Source organism: Scyliorhinus torazame, chromosome 8 (genome assembly GCF_047496885.1).
Source record: "Scyliorhinus torazame isolate Kashiwa2021f chromosome 8, sScyTor2.1, whole genome shotgun sequence".
NCBI lineage: Eukaryota > Metazoa > Chordata > Chondrichthyes > Carcharhiniformes > Scyliorhinidae > Scyliorhinus > Scyliorhinus torazame.
In genome coordinates, this window is record NC_092714.1 from 135,023,741 (window position 1) to 135,040,542 (window position 16,802).

Genomic DNA, 16,802 nt, shown 5'->3' on the forward strand with positions numbered 1-16,802 from the left:
ACCAACCCGTCGGGCTTCATTACTGGGACCACTGGTGTGGCCCAATCCATGAAATAGATAGGGGGATAATGCCCAACTGGTCCAACCAGCCCAACTCCCGCTCAACCTTGTGTCGGAGTGTGTAGGGCACGGGGCAAGCGCGGAAATACCTGGGCTGGGTATTCTCATCCACATTGGTCATGGCCACCGTACCCTTTATTGTCCCGAGACCTTCCGAAAAAAACGACGTAAAGTTTTCCAGCAAGCGTTCTGGCTTGCGGGTATAGGTCTGGCATACGAGCTGCCAATCCAGTCGCAGATATCGCAGCCAATTGCGCCCAATAGACTCGGCCTGTCACCATGCACAATAACCAATGGTAGGCACGCTGACTGATCCCCGTACACCACGGGCACATGGGCAGTGCCCTCAATTGCCAAAGGTTCCCCAGTATAGGTGGCTAGCCAGGCTCCCGTGTCCCTGAGTTGCAGCGACTGTAGACACGGATTGCCATGAATGTGAGGTGGCTGATGCGGGAGACCGCTGCCCCTGTGTCGAGCTCCATCTTGGTGGGGTGTCCATTAAGCTGCATAGTCACCCAGATGGGTGCGGTCCTGGGGCCCGTGACACAGTGTAGTGGGACAGGTGGTTCCTCAGCCTTCCAGGAAGTGCGTATGGCCTTTCGGGAAGTGATGATGACTGGCCTGTTACCTGGGAATGGCTCCTTCACAGGACCTCCAGGAGCCTCATTCCTGGCCGCAGTGTCCCGCTTGATGCGGGCAGCTGCCGTCTGCAAGTGCCTGGTTGGGGAGGCGCCCCAGGAACTTCGGGGTGAGTCTCAGCGGCGATTTTGTGACCTGCAATGGCCCCCCACTCTGAGATGAACCCGGTTGCTCATTTCCGGTAAGTGCCTGCCGGCGATCCTGCCGGTGTCCAATGTTGAGGACCGCCATGCCCTGCAGATTCTGGGGGCTGCGTTCAGTGCTCTCCGGGGAAAGCGTCACGTCTGCAGCCCGCTGGAGGATTGGGGCAACTCCATCAGCAGCTTCCACTGCGTCTCCTAGTCCCGCAATCCCCAAACGAAGCAGTCTCTTACGGATTCACCCAGGGAGGCTCCGAACTCGAAGGGGGCGGCGCGCCAAATACTCCTCATTGGACTCCATCAGGGCCTGCGAAGCTACATGAAACTGATACCGGCAGACCATGATAGGAGGCTGCGGATTCAGGCCAACCAGACCAACCAACATATCAAATGCTAGTTCGTCAGGCTTGTCCGGGTAAGCGAGGTTATTAATCAACGGTGGTCAGCAAAACCACGGTCTGCTGCTCACTGTTCACAATGGGATTGGTTCTAAAAAAGTTGCAGCATTTCCACATACTGGGTTCAATCATCAGTATGGGCATCAAAGTTTCAAGCTTACTGATGAGTGCCATTGGTTTGTCTGCAGCAGAGGCCTCTCCAAGCTCCAAGGAGGTAGGCCGGAGGCTCAGAGTCCAGTGGTTGCGGCAGCTCCACTTAACCCTCATCGCCAGTGTTGTAGAAAGTAAGGTCTCCACACGTAGCCAGCCAGACAGGATACAACTGGTCCACTAGAAGTAGTGGAAGCCCCCAATGCATGTCCATCCATTTGGAATGGGCATTGATTAAGATTAAAAGCATAGAATCCATGAATGATCCAGTGAGATCGGCGTGCACCTATACTCAGGGTCTCTTTGGCCTCCCCCATGGGTTCAGTGAGGCTGACAGCAGGATTTTCTGATTCTCTTGGCAGGACGGGCACTGTCTTACCATATTTTCAATGTCTGCATTGATACTGGGCATCAGGCATAGCTCCTTGTGAGCATCTTTATTTTTGAGACTCCTGGGTGGCCACTATGTAGCTCCTGTAATGTCGAGCGCTGACCTCGATGCGGGGCGAGCATTTGGGCTCCCCACAGGATAATTCTGCCTTGCACACTTAGTTCCTGCCGTTTGGTGAGGAAGGGTTGTAATTCCTCTGTGGGGTGTCCTTGTAGTCCACCACTTAGGATGACATGGTGCAGCTTTGCCAGTATAGGTTCCTTTAGAGCCCATGTCTTTGACGGATTAAGACGGGGGGCTGGATTCTCCGCCGGCAGGATGCTCCGTTTTGCCGTCAGCCCGCGGGTTTCCCGACGGTGAGGGGCCATCCCACAATGGGAAACCCCATTGACCAGCTGGCGTAATGGAGCATCCCGCCAGCGGGGCAAAACAGAAATGTGGCGCAGTGAGGCACGGCGGGGAGAAGAATCTAGCCCAAGGTACCCATGAATGGTAGTCATAATAACTTTTTCCATCACTGGCAAGGGGGGGGGGGGGGCAGGAGGCTCGTGGGCAGAGGTAAACGGGTCAGGGCATTTGCTATTTGCAATCCTGGTTGATGCTCAAAAGTATACTCGAATGCAGCCATTAATAGTGCCCAGTGTTGCATCCGGGCCGAGGTGATGGGAAGAATTGCCTTATCCTCCTTAAAGAGGCCCAATAGTGGTTTGGGTCTGTGATGATGGTAACGTGTCGTCCGTAGATGTATTGGTGAAGCTTTTTTACCATAAATATCACGGCCAATCCCCCTTTTCCAATCTGCACTTATCTCCTCTCTGAGTCTGTCAGGGTCCTGGATGCATACCTAATTGGCTGCTTGGTACCATCGTCCCATTGGTGAGAATGTATCGCTTCTACTCTGTAAGGAGAGGCATCGCATGTTAAATGAGTGGTCTTGAGGGTTCCTAATGTGCCAATATGTTTGATGAAAGCAATTGCTTCTTCACCCACACAGAAGCTCCATCTTATGGTGTTTGCCACGACCATTTCTGATTCTTTATTAACAATGTGTACAGGGGTGCCAGCAAAGTGACTAGGTTAGGTATAAATTTCCTGTAATCATTTATGAGACTAAGATGCAGCAACTTTGCGATTGCTCACTGTAGTCCTCCAGGGAGGTTTCCCATCTATTTCTGGTGTCTTGCAGCCATCGACCTGGCTCCTTATCTCTCTTGTGTAATTGTTGATTTGGCGGCGGGTGGGTCACATGAGCGTTGCCCATGGGGAACCAGTTCTTCAGTAAGGATCAGGATGCTGTGATCCATGGAACCCGAAAGCTTCTGGACTCCTTTCTCTGTGTGCTCGTGGAATAGTGCCAATTCCATAGCCCTATAAAGGTCCAGGGCAGCTTCTGCCAGCAGTTTCCTCTGGGTTGTGACATTATTTATCCCGCATATTGGTCGGTCCTGCAGCATCTCTGGGAGGGACGGTCCAGATGCACAGTGTTCGGCCAGTTTCCGAAGTCTTGTCAGGAATTTCTTTACTGATTACTATCTAGGGCCTTTAGCATAGTAAGCTGCCCCAAACTGGTTCACAGACAGTGAAACAAGCCACCCACAGAGATATTAGGGCAGGTGGCAAAAAAGTAGGTTTCAAGGAGCATTTCACATGACAAGACAGAGGGCGGGATATTCCACGTCTCCCGCCGCGTGTTTCACGATAGAGGAGGTGGCATGACATTGGCTGGCGGTGGGATCGTCCAGTGCCGCAGCTGTCAACAGGGTTTCCCGTTTTATGCATCCACTGGGAAACCCATGCCGGTTGTTCGCCGTCGGTGGAACTGGAAGATTCCCACCGGTGGAAAGTCTGGAAAATCCCAGCCAGAGTGGGAGAGAGGCAGACAGCGTTTCGAACAAGTTCTCCAAGTATTGGTATGCTGGAGGCAGTTGCTGAAATAGGGAGGGGTGGGACCATGGAGGATTTCAACACAAGAATGGTCCAGTATCAGTTTATTTTCTCATTGTTGCAATGGAGGCACTAACCAATGATAGTAAATGGTAACGACCTCAGCGTAGCAGATAAAAGAACTTGAGAAACGTGCAAACGTCCAGTAACATACAAGGAAACCATGTTTTCTTTAGGAGTGAATGATTCAGATAACATTGTGCAAATGCATACTGTTGGCAGGAAGCCTCACCGCTGCACATTTATCAAATCATAGGCTGAAATTTTACAGACCCCTAGAGAGCAGGGGGCCAAGGCAGGGAAACCAAAGAATTGGGCGCCATGGTGACGGCACTTTGCACACAATTCCCCCCCCCCCCCCCCCCCCGCATCCATTGCGATTTTGCCAATGGCTGGTAAGGTATTTGGTGGCCTGCTCACCTGTGGGCCAATTGAGGCTCATATATGGCCAATTAATGACCTTTAAGGGCCTCCTGCTGGGATTTTACCCACGGTGGGGGAGGGCAGCACCAAGTGCCCAGCCAGTCAAAAGAACCCTGACAGACAGATGGCTGGGCAAGGAGGATATGCTTCCCTCTCAGATCCCCTCGTGCCCATCGAGGCCCCCCCAAGGTGTCAACTCCCCAGCAAGTTCATCCTCTTTGATCTGTCACTCATGCTCCCAGCCCTCTCACCCTGGCCTCATCCCACAGTCTGGGCTCCATTGCCTTGAGGACTGTTGCAGACCCAGCATTGCCCACTACTCCCAGTAATGCTACTGAGACAAGAGTGCTGCCTGCCATTTGACAGGCAGGTAGAGCTCAAAGGCAGGACTTCATCTTGGATGGGAACAGAAGGCCTGCCTCAAGCTAATTAACCATATTTAACTGTCATTAAATGGCTTCCGGTGCTGGCTATGAAGTCAGTGGTCGCACATAAGGTGGTCCTGCCTGAGATCGGATTCTTTGGCCCTTTCTGCCCGTTTTGCGCGGTTCTTGCAAGTTGAAAAAGTGGGAATATTAAAGAATAAGTCATTCTCCTTTGGTGGGTAATTTTGAAGAATTACCAGTCATGGAGTTCGACGAATAAGGGGCAACATTCAGACCAGGAGGACTGGCATGATGCCACAGGGGACAAGATGGTGGAGGGACCTGTGGCATCATTACCCCCCACAATGGTCGATGGAGGATCTGGCTAAGGTGGCAGAGCTGATTCCGCCTGCCCTGCAGAGAGTGGAGCAGAAGCTGGAGGCTCAGAATGCGTCAATCCAGAAGGTGGAGGAGTCAGTGGCTGACCATGAAGATCGGATTGCCTGATTGGAGGCTGAAATGTTGATGATGGCGGAATGGCGGAGGGTCAGAAAAAGGTGAGGCAGAAGATTGATGACCTGGAGAACTGTTCGAGGATCCAAAACCTGCGGATTGTGGGGCTGCCTGAAGGGATTGAGGAAACGCAAGTCACCGAGTACTTGGCTAAGATGTTTGAGAGGTTGGTGGGGAGGGAGTCTTTGACCGTCCTCCTGAAGTAAATCGAGCACACAGGTTATTGAGGAGGAAGCCGAAAGCAGGGGAGCTGCTGAGGGCGATCATCGTGGTGCTGCATCGGCACTTGGACAAGGAGAGGATCTTGAGGGGGGCGAAGGAGACACATGAGTGCATCTGGGAAGGACATACAGTCTGTATCTACCAAGACTTGGAAGGGAAGCTAGCCAAGTGGTGGGCCGGGTTTAATAGGGCTGAGGCGCCCCTATTCAGGAACAAGGTGCGATTTGGGGTGCTGTACCCTTCTCACCTGCGGGTCACTTATGGGGGACAGGAGCGTTACTTCAACACAACAGAGGAAGCAAGCAACTTTTTAAGGGACCATGGACTGGGGGGCATTTGAGAACATTGGATGTGGGTTGGGTTCACCTGTGAAACAGACTGGAGGTGTTGTACTCCGGGAGGATTCTCTGTCGGCGGGATACTCCGCTTCGCTGGCAACGCACCCATGCCTGCGGGTTTCCCGACAGCATGGGATGGCCACAATGGGAAACCCCATTGGCCGACTGCCGGAACGGAGGATCCCGCTGCTGGCGGCGGGGGGGAACCGAGTCGGAAAACAGAACTTGTGGGATGGAGAATCCCACCTGTCATGTTTGGTTTTGTTTATATTACCTACTCCACATAATTAATTGTGTAAACGTAGAGTTTTATATCTTTTCTGCCTCCCCATGATGGTAGTAGTGATGTTAGTAATATAATTATTGTGGGGCTTGGTGGGTGCGGCGAGGGGGTGTGTGAATGGAGGGGCTTGGTCTGATACGGGGTGTGGGTGGAGCAGGGGTGTGGAAGGGTGGTTCGGTACAGAGGAAGTTTGCCTTTTGTCTCGGGTGGGGGTCATCCTGCTAGGGGGTAGGCTAGTTAATGGAAGTGAAGTGCGGGACTGAGCTGTGATGGGGGAGAGGGGTTTGGGGTTTATGGGTTAAGTTGATCTTCTTTGTTTGTGGCTTGGGTGGGGATGGTAGGCCTGGGGAGGTGGGACTGTTTGTGTTTGGGATGGGGGGGAGGGGTGAGTTGTTGACATTGAAGGTTTTGTTGTGGGCAGTTGGTTAGGGGGGGATGGTGGCGACCGTCTTGAGGAGACTTGAGAGGTGGGTGGGGCATGGGCCTGGAGGAGTCCATGGAAATGTGGAAGTGGCTGATCAGGGTGGGGGGTGGTGCCTGGAGCCCTCCGACCAGACTGGTGTCTTGGGACGTTAGAGGACTGAATGGGTCGATCAAGAGGTTCCGTGTTTTCGTCCACTTGAAGAGTTTGAAGGCAGATGCAGTGTTTATGCAAGTGACGCATCTGAGGGCTGCGGATCAGATGAGGTTGAGGAAAGGTTGGGTGGAGCAGGTGTTTCTTTCAGGGTTAGCTATGAAGGAGAGGGGGATTGCGATGCTGATCAGTGGCCCTGTTGGTTAGCAGCATATTGGGTGATCCAGGGGATAGGTATGTAATGGTGAGTGGGAGGCTGGAGGGTTGGTGAATATCTATGCCCCCACCTGGGATGACGTAGATTTTATGAGGAGAGTGTTGGTGAAGGTTCCACACCTTGACACGTACCGGTTGATTCTGGGGGGGTGATTTTAATACCGTTCTTGATCCTAGGTTGGATTGGTCGTGCCCCAAATCTTTGAAAGTGCTGCCGATAGCGAGAGAATTGGTGATGTTTATGCAGGTGGGGAGTGTGGACCCGTGACGGTTTGGTAGGCCGAGGGCAAAGGAATTTTTGTTCTTTTCTCATGTACATCGGGTGTATTCCCAAATTGACTTTTTTGTCATGGACAAGACATTGTTGCTGGTGGTGGTTGGGGGGAGTACTCGGCAATCGTGGTGTCAGATCATGCACCGCATCTTGTGGGGGAGAGTGTTTCCAGCGACCGCAGTGGAGGCTGGATGTGGGGTTGTTGGCTGATATGAAGATTTGTGAGAAGATGGGGTGGCCATACGCACTTATGTTGAGCTTAATTAAACTGAGGAGGTCTTGGCCTCCGAGCCGTGGGGGGCACTGAAGGTGGTAATTAACGGGGAGTTTATTTCGATCCAGGCACATAGGGATAAGGTGGAACGGTTGTTGAGGAAGAGGCTGGTAGAGGCCATTCTGGCGGTGGATCAGAGGTAGACGGTGGCCTCTGAGGAGGGGTTGTTGAAGGAGAGTAGGAAGCTCCAGATGGAGTTCGATCTTATGCCTATGATGAAGGTGGTGGGGCAGTTGCGTCGGGTTTGGAGGGACATGTACAAGCATGGGGAGAAGGCCAGCAGGTTGCTTGCACACAAGGCGGCAGCGAGGGAGATTGGGTGGGTTATGGATTTTGGGGGTAGGGTGGTCACTGAGTCATGGAATGTGAATGGGGTATTTGAGACTCTCTACTGGGGACTGTACAAGTCGGAGCCCCTGAAGAGGGACTTTGGCATGAGGCGGTTTTTGTATGGCCTGGACTTTCTGGCGGTAGAAGAGGGAAGGTGCAGGGGTTGGGTTTCCCGATTGGGCTTGGGGAAGTGATGGGGTGCGTGGGTTCGATGTCACAGATCCGGTGGATAGTATTGATAGGATTATGGGGGTATTGACGGAGTTTGTGTCACTCTCAGGGTACAAGCTCAATGGAGGATAGAGCAAGGTGAGCCTGGTCAATGCTCAGGTGTAGGGGAGGGGCTTGGAGAAGTTGCTGTTTTGGCTGGTCAAGTCGAGTTTTTGATATTTGGCTCTATGGGAGGTACATAACTGGGCATAATTGCATAAGTTGAATTTGGTGAACTTGGTGGAGGGGGTGAAAGAGGATTTTAAGAGGTGGGATGTTCTTCCGCTTTCACTGCTTGGGAGGGTCCAGACGGTAAAAATGATGTTTTATCGAAGTTACTGTTAATTTTTCAGAATCTTCCTATTTTTATCCCTAAAATGGAGGGAATGTCCTTGTGGACACCAATCTGTGGCAATGATAGATTTATCCCAGCAGGGTTAAATTCTATGTTCAGGTGGGGGAGCGGGTGGGGATAGAGTCTTTTATGAACACTCGATGGTCTCATGGACTGGGCCTTGGTAGGTCACTGTGCATTTGGCACCAAGATGGGGAGGGGCCAGGAGACTGAGCAGAGAGAGAAAAACATGCGCATGATATTCTTCCAGGACCACGAGGGGATCATGGGACATGTGATAGGTGTTGGCCGGGGGGTACAGTTGTTGAAAGTGGTCTCATAATAGAACCAGAGCAGCACAATTTCAACAGCTGATTGATTGACGAGGTTGAAAATTAACCAAGGAAAACAATCACGAGGGGAAGGGCCTGAGGGTTTGTAGGAGGAGTCAACTGCCACACTTTTGGGCTGCTTAATGAGGCACCCTTATAATTTGTGCTTTAGGACCTGGAGAGCAAGGCTCAGCTGAGACACGTTAGTCAGATTCAAATGTCAACTGAAGGATTTGGGCACCTTAAAGCATGGTGTTCATTCTTGCGAGAATCCACAGCTGCATGGGGCCAAATGTTGATGGGGTTTAAACGGGCTTTCACATAGGAATGCACAAAGGTCACAAGGATCCAACTGTAAAGGGGCAATGCTGAAGTGCAAATGCAAAAAGCTCGAAAGACCTCCACACATGAGAATCTGAGAGGTTCAGCCTTTACGTGTCTACACAATTACAGTCATCACATAAGTGAACGCTGGGCTCTACTCTACCCCAAAGGAGGCAGCCTAACTGAGGCTCAGAGTGCCAGCTGTATACACCCAGGTCCATCGCCGTGTTGCTCTATTTATTTATCTCGGTGAACCACAAGTCTTTCCCTTATATCGATCAAATGACCACACAACCAGTTAGTTAGTTCAAAAGATGGTTTATTTACATACACAAGAGTTATCTCAACATACAAACACAATATCTACTACGAGTTAAACTACACCTATCAGCGACAATAACGTATACGTAACTTCAGGGCGACTGGCACTGTGCAAATGGATAAAGGCCTTTATCTGGATTTCACTTGGCTGATTCGAAGAAAGTGGCTCTGTCTCTGCTGGGCTTAGCCGTCAGGTAGCGATCGTTGGTCTTGAACTTAGCTGGCTGTTCCTGCTGCAATTGGGTTAGGCACAGGCCGGATCCAAGAGTGACAGAACAAATGGCTGGGCTCTCTTTTATCCCCCTGAGATTTTGTGCTCTTTGCGGCGGTCCTTAACCTTGGATCCAATAGTTCGACAGGGCTCTGATCATTCCCTTCGATTTTGGCCAATAAAGGGGCGGGTGCCTTGGTGGCTGGGCGGGTCCTTAGCGGTCATTGACCTTGGCAGTTGGGCTTTCTGAGTAAGGGGAGTGGCACCGATCAGTCTGTGGCTGTACCGGTTGCTTGATTGGAGTTCTATTGTCCTGGGAAAATGGGCCATTGAAATGTAAATGAGTGGGGGCTTTCAGTCAGGTCTAGTTACCTGTGTTTTAGATACACATAGGCTGTGTATCTGGGTATCTGTGTATCTGAGTCCTGGGTTGGCCATAATTCACATGGTCCTTTGCAGGTGGCCATCTTAGATGGCTACAGCTGCCAGGCAGGGCAAAGGGAAGAGCCTCTTCCTGAGGCAGAACATGGACCAACGAGGCCCCTTGAAGACCCAAAAGCTGAGAAGGAGAGACCAATTCCATGGAGGCATTTGGCATGACCAAGGATATACCGAAGATGTCTCTCATACTTGCAGATGAGCAAGAGACAATGAGTAGATACCTTCACTGGTCAAAGGATGTTGCGGCTCACATCTCCACGTTATTTCGGAGGATCTGACACTGCACAGCCTGGGAGACCATCCATTGCCAATGGCTCTGAAGGTGACCATGACACTCAACATTTTTGCAAGTGGCTCATTCCAGGGTTCCACTGGACCTCAGTGGAATATCACAATCCTCTGAATATCACAATGCATCCGAGAGGGTTACGGATGCCCTATTCAAAAGACACACAATCACGTCCAGTTCTCCTACGTGAAGCCAGCCAAACTGCCAGAGCAGTGGGTTTTGCAACAATCTCTCGCCTCTCACAGGTGCCATCGGCTCACACATGTGGTTTTAAGAGCTTCCTGGCAGCAGCCACTAAGATTCATCAATAAAAAAAGAGTTCCATTCTCTCAACATGCAGTTGATGTGTAACCACCAAAAGCTGATCTCACACGAGATGGAGGAGCTGCACATCTCTGTCAATGAGGAGGATATCAAGGGGGATGAATTTGATGAGGGCGACTATGTTGAAGCCCCAGAGGAAGATGTCATAGCATGGGTCAGACATGGCAACAGTAGTGGACTCGCCAACACTAAGGACATTCAAATGGTCATTGGATAGACCTGTGGACAATAAGGGAATAGTGTAGATGGGCTTTAGAGTGGTTTCACAGGTCGGCGCAACATCGAGGGCCGAAGGGCCTGTACTGCGTTGTAATGTTCTATGTTCTATGGCAAGCGTGCCTGTGAGATCCTTATAGCCATACGTTTCCAGGATGATGATGACAACTAGTTCATATGAGCCACTTTCACCTGTGCTCTCCATGCAGCCTCTACATTAACACCTTTTTTGCTAGCCTCCGCATCTCTGTGAAGCTCATCAATCTAGAATGAGTAGTCACAATCTTGTGTGACAATGGCCCCATCCTTGGAAGGCTAGGCAGCCTATGGAACATGTGACCATTCTGTTATGGGATAAGGACTCCCCCAGTGCTCACAATGAAGAAAGTAGACAGAATAATAATCTTTATTATTGTCACAAGTAGGCTACATTAACACTGCAATGAAGTTACTGTGAAAGGCCAACCTCCAGCATGATTTTGTTCTTTTGGACACTGCGATTTGTCACTCTCAGTCATGGAGGTGAGCCTTGTGTGCGCAGAGAGAGTTTCAGCAGCCCTATTGGCTGATCATTGACCCGAACCTATGACCCAGGCTTCTCATGGAGCTTCCCAAGTTCACACCTTGGCATCTGTGGCCCAGAAAATGTTGACACTGCATTTAGGCATTATTCAGTAACTTCATTGCTGATGAAGAGCACACCTCAAATGCAGTGGAGCTTTGCTCTGATCCCATTTGAGGCCTCCACATTTTCATTCCAGTAATTTCAAATAGCTGCATGGAAACCTGGCACACGGATGGCATTGTGGTTATCAGGTAACCATGCCAATTGCCCATCAGAGATTTGGCGCAGGAATTATGTCAAGTCATGCTAGCCAGTCCTTCAATTTAATAGTCCAGCATCATGTGCTTAGACACATGCCATGCAGGTGGAGAATGGGAACGACTATAGTGATGATGTCCAGCTGTACATGCAGCCGCAACAGACTGTCATGAGTGCTGAAGTACAAAGAACAAAGAACAAAGAAATGTACAGCACAGGATGTGTACCCGAAAAGTACCCGATTATTGAAACGTAACCCACACTCAGGCCTGACAGGAAATATATGGAGGCTATTTAAAGATGACGACTTTGATTGACCCCAATGCAAATTGCAATTCAAACTTTTCAGACACACATAGACCAGTCTTCAGTACAACTGCATCAGGAGAATAAACCACACTGCAAAATCTATACTCCTGAGGCCACATGATTTAACCCTCTGACCCAAGTCTCCGATATGTATTGCAAAACCACTTTGTCAATAGAGCAAGAGGCTTTGCTCATGTCACTGCTGTAGACAGAAACGTGTCTCATTGTTCTGAGATTGTGTGAGATACCACTGACTTGAGGCACATGATAAGTGAGGAGGGAGGCACCTGTTACGCTTGTATGGCCTTGGAGCATTGCATCAAATAGAAGAGCCATTCACAAGATGAGAATTTCGGATAAGCAAAATAGATTTACAGAAACGCAAAGTATGTACAGTGAATGAACACCCGTGCCACTCCTGTGCTCTCAATGTTTCTTTATTTTTCACACTCTGCCGCTACATCTAGGTGCTTCGCCAATATTCACTGCAGAGATGGAGGGAGTCTGCTGACTGCTATGCCCTATTGTCTGAGATGACCTTGGCACATGTCCTCTGGAGGGCTGAGGCCTGGAGGGCCCTGGCTTGCTTTGGGTTTCCTGCTGTGGGGCAGGTGCCTTGGATTCAAGGGTGGGATAAAAGGGGAGGAGTTGGGAGTTTCAGGGAGAGGGTTGAGTTGGTGCTTTGTGGCTTTGAGACGGTGATTTCTATGTTGGGCTCAGCACAGTGTGGAGCTCTCTGGGCATTGCTGCCCTCTGGCAGAGGCAGTTTGGTTCTCTCTGCCACTGTGCATGTCTAGGTCCCATCTGCATATCCACTCTATTATATACTCAACAGGGAGCAACTCCACTAAGAAAAACAGGGAACAAAGAGGAAGGAAGCCTGGTGCTTGCAGGCATCCACCTCTGGCAGTGGATCATGGTGGTCACTAGGGAGGACAAGGAACACGTCCCCGCAGAAGATGCCATGATGCACAGGCAACATGTATTTGACATGACAGACGTCCAATCTGCAGACGTTTGCAATTTTCAAGAAAAGCCATGATGAGCATATGCCAGATGATCGGCTCGGAGATAGCCGCCAATTGTGTGGGTGGATACCCAATGCCTGTGGCTCTGAAGGTCAAAGTGGTACTAAACCTTTATGCCTCCAAATCGTTCCAGGGCACAGTGGGTGATCTTTGCAGAGTCTTGCAGTCAGCTGCATGCAACTGTGTAAAGCTGGTGACTGGCATTCTGTTCAGGCGGGTGAGTCAAGTCAACCAGGCTGAGCGGGCCAAAGGTTTTGCCACCATTGCAGGGTTCCCCTGCACCAGGGTGCCATACCTTGCACCCACGTGGCCATCAAGGCCCCAGCCAGCCAGGCTCATTTGTGAACAGGAAGGATTCCATTCAAGGAACGTTCAAATAGTCTGTAACCACAAAACCAAGATTCTGCAGGTTTGTGCAAGGTACCCAGGAACAATGTCTCCATATTACAGCACTGCAAATTCCAAGGCTCCTCGCTGCTCCAGCTCGCTTCAAATGGCTGGTGACGAGGGATATCCATTGAAGAGGTGGTCGATAACACCTGTCAGGCGCCCGAGGACAGAGGCAGAGGAGAGATACAATCACTGCCATATATCCACAAGGGCGGTGTTGTGAGGAGCACTGGGCTGCTGAAGACATGGTCACAATGCCTGGACTGCTCCGGGGGCACCCTGCAGTATCTACCTGAGAGAGTATCACTCATCTTAGTCTGCTGAGGACTTCATAACTTTGCCCTCTCCCGGGGCGAACCTCTGAATCTGGGGGACACCTGGATCAGAAGAGGACACCGGCATCGACTCGAATGCAGATCCCGGACAGCCAGAAGTCAAGGGAGCACAACCTGGCATCAGGAATATACAGGGGGAGGGAAACAAGGCAGGCCCTGATTCAGTGCTTTATCGGATAGTCTGCCATGCCCTGCCCTCCTATGGAGTCCACGGGCATCACCTCGCTCTCAAACAACTCACAGTGAACCACTTCATGAGCCCAAATGCCTGACAAAAAAAGGATTATACCCCAGATGTCTATCCGCAGCCATTTATGAGACTAAAACCATTCAAGCACACAGGACATTGATGTTTTGTGAGCAAAAATAATTTAATGATGACAGAAATCACATAACAGTATCCAGCTGCATAATCTACAGAAAACGGTGAGAGAGAATTAAATCAAAAGCACCCTGTGTAAAGCCATGGTTGTGCTCAGTGTGTCTTAAGATTACGTATGCAGATGGTACAGATGCCACCACCTCGCTGTCAGTGACATGAGAGGCGGGCTGCTGATGTAGTTGACTTGTTGGTGCAGATGACCTTGGCGACTGTGCTCAGGCTCAGTGACATGGCTGGGCACGCCTCAGTCACCACAAACTCAGACGATGGTGCGCGGACTAGCAGAAAGTCAGACAAGATGCTGCCCACATCAGGGACACCATAAGAGGAAGCCCCAGAGAGGCCACCGTCTCTGTCCATGCCTTCTTGGTGAGGTCTCCTCCTACTATCCATGAGGATTAACATGTCCCTCCTGGCAGTGGCTGCCTCGACCAGGGCTCTGGGGCAGTCGTACAAGAAACGAGGAGCTTGGTGGCCACCAGAATCTCTCCCTCTTCCCGCTTGCAGTGTCCACCAGCGCTGGCCAGTCTGCAGGCCATGATGGCTCAGTGGACTTTGCATGCCACATTTATACATTGTGGTACATGGCACCCCCGGGTTCTCAACCCCAGAGACACCACTGGCCCAATGCGACTTCCATTTCAGTGGCCAGTCAGTGTAATATTCCCAATTCATCTCGGGCGGGACTGGGATTCTCAGCTGGGCGTTCATATTCTGCCTCCAATCTGGTGATGGCCTCTGACAATCCTGTCTGTCTTTGGAGCTCCAACATTTACCTGAGGGTCAATTCCAGAGGCTCATCCTTGGATAGTCCTTAGCAGGAACCGGGCCTCCAATAGTCCTTCTAGGTTCGGTGACCTTGGCTGTAAATGCCTTCACCTGCTGTGAATTAGAATCAGTGCTGTGCTCACGCGATGGTGACCCCAAGCCTGCTTTAAAGCTAGGTCGCCACCGATGTATGGGTCTTTGTGGTGCTGGAGGGTGCAGGTGAATGCACTGATGGTTCAATACCGAGTGGGTCCTCAGGATCCTCACCCGAGGGGGCTTGAGGGCGGAAGCTGATGGGCTGGCTGGAAATGCGGCTCCTTTCCTTGCTAGTGGTTGCAATAGAGAGAAGAGATAATTAGTGATTGGCTGTATAGTCACCAACATTAAAGAGCACTCAGTTTTGGCAGGTAGATGAAGACTGTTGGATGGGGCCTCACTGGCATGTTGGGAGACACTGGTGTTGCCTTCAGCACTGGAACAGTCCCTGTGCCTGCTAGATATCACTTCTGTTAGCTCCTCAAAGAGGATGAGTGACCTGAGTTCTAGCATCCTGTAGCCATCTGAGATGGTCACCTGCAAAGGACCATGGGAATTATGGCCAACCCAGGACTCAGACAGATACACAGTCTATGTGTATCTAAAACACAGATAACCAGGCCTGATCGAAAACCCCCACTCGTTTGCATTTTAATGGCCCATTTTCCCAGGACAATAGAACTCCAATCAAGCAACCGGTACAGCCCCAGACTGATCGGCGCCACTCCCCTTACTCAGAAAGCACAACTGCAAAGGACAATGACCTCTAAGGAACCGACCAGCTACCAAAGCACCGGCCCCTTTATTGGCCGAAATCGAAGGGAGTGATCAGAGCCCTGTCAAACTATTGGGTCCAAGGTTAAGGACCGCCCCAAAGAGCGCGAAATCCCAGAGGGATAAAAGAGGACAGAGCCATGTGTTCTGTCTCTTTTGGACCCGGCCTGTGCCAGCCTCTTTTGGATCTGGCCTGTGCCAACCCAATTGCAGCAGGAACAGCCAGCTAAGTTCAAGACCAATGATCGCTACCTGACGGATGAGCCCAGCAGAGACAGAGACACTTTCTTCGAACCAGCCAAGTGAAATCCAGATAAAGGCTTTATCCATTTGCACAGTGCCGGTCACCCTGAAGTTAAGTATAGGTTATTGCAGCTGATCGGTGTAGTTTAACTCGTAGTAGATATTGTGTTTGCAGTTGAAGTAATCCTTGTGTATGGAAATAAACCATCTTTTGAACTGACTAACTGGTTGTGTGGTCATTTGATCGATATAAGGGAAGGCTTGTGGTTCACCAAGATAAATAGAAATACCCACAGTATTGGCGACGCTGTTGGGATATAACATCATATTATAAATAGAGCTTCATTATTAATAGAGCAACAATCCCCCTCTAGTCTGGGATCTCTCCCTGTTGTTGAGGGCAAGCTTCTCCTGCATAAAGACAGACTGACAGGCTGTGAGCAGGACAGATGGCAAAGCAGACGATAAGCATGCCTACCTTCTGTAGGGGCATGAATGTGGATCATCACTTCCTTGTCAAGTGCCAATAGGCCACAGAGATAGGCTCTTCTTCAGTGCTGACCCCGCGTGGAGGATAAATCTTCTCAGTCTGCATTTCAGACTCTGAATCTGCACGATAGCATAGTGGTTAGCACAATTGTTTCACAGCTCCAGGGTCTCAGGTTCGATTCCTGGCTTGGGTCACTGTCTGTGCAGAGTTTGCATGTTCTCTCCCTGTGTGCATGGGCTTCCTCCGGGTGCTCCGGTTTCCTCCCACAGTCCAAAGATGTGCAGATTAGGTGGATTGACCAAGCTAAATTGCCCTTAGGTTAGATGGGGTTGCTGGGTTACAGGGATAGGGTAGAGGTGTGGGCTCGATTGGCCAAATGGCCTCCTTCTGCACTGTAAATTCTATGATTCTACGATAGTCTTCACTGTAGGGGGAACAAATCTCGGGTCCCCATAGTGCCTTGCTGGAGGTAGTTGCAACAGACGTCAAAGATGTCTCCGTTGGAATGGGCTCCCTGCTTTTCAGGTTGTCCAAGTGTTTTTTCAGGCTCTCCCCTTGGACTTTGACTTTGTAAGAAACCAGACCAGTCTTTTCCAGCATGACCCCTGTGGTCAATTGGCAGCCATCTTCAAAGTTCTGCACATAAATGGCATCTCCTGTTCTGAAGGTCCTTTCAGGTCCTCTAGTG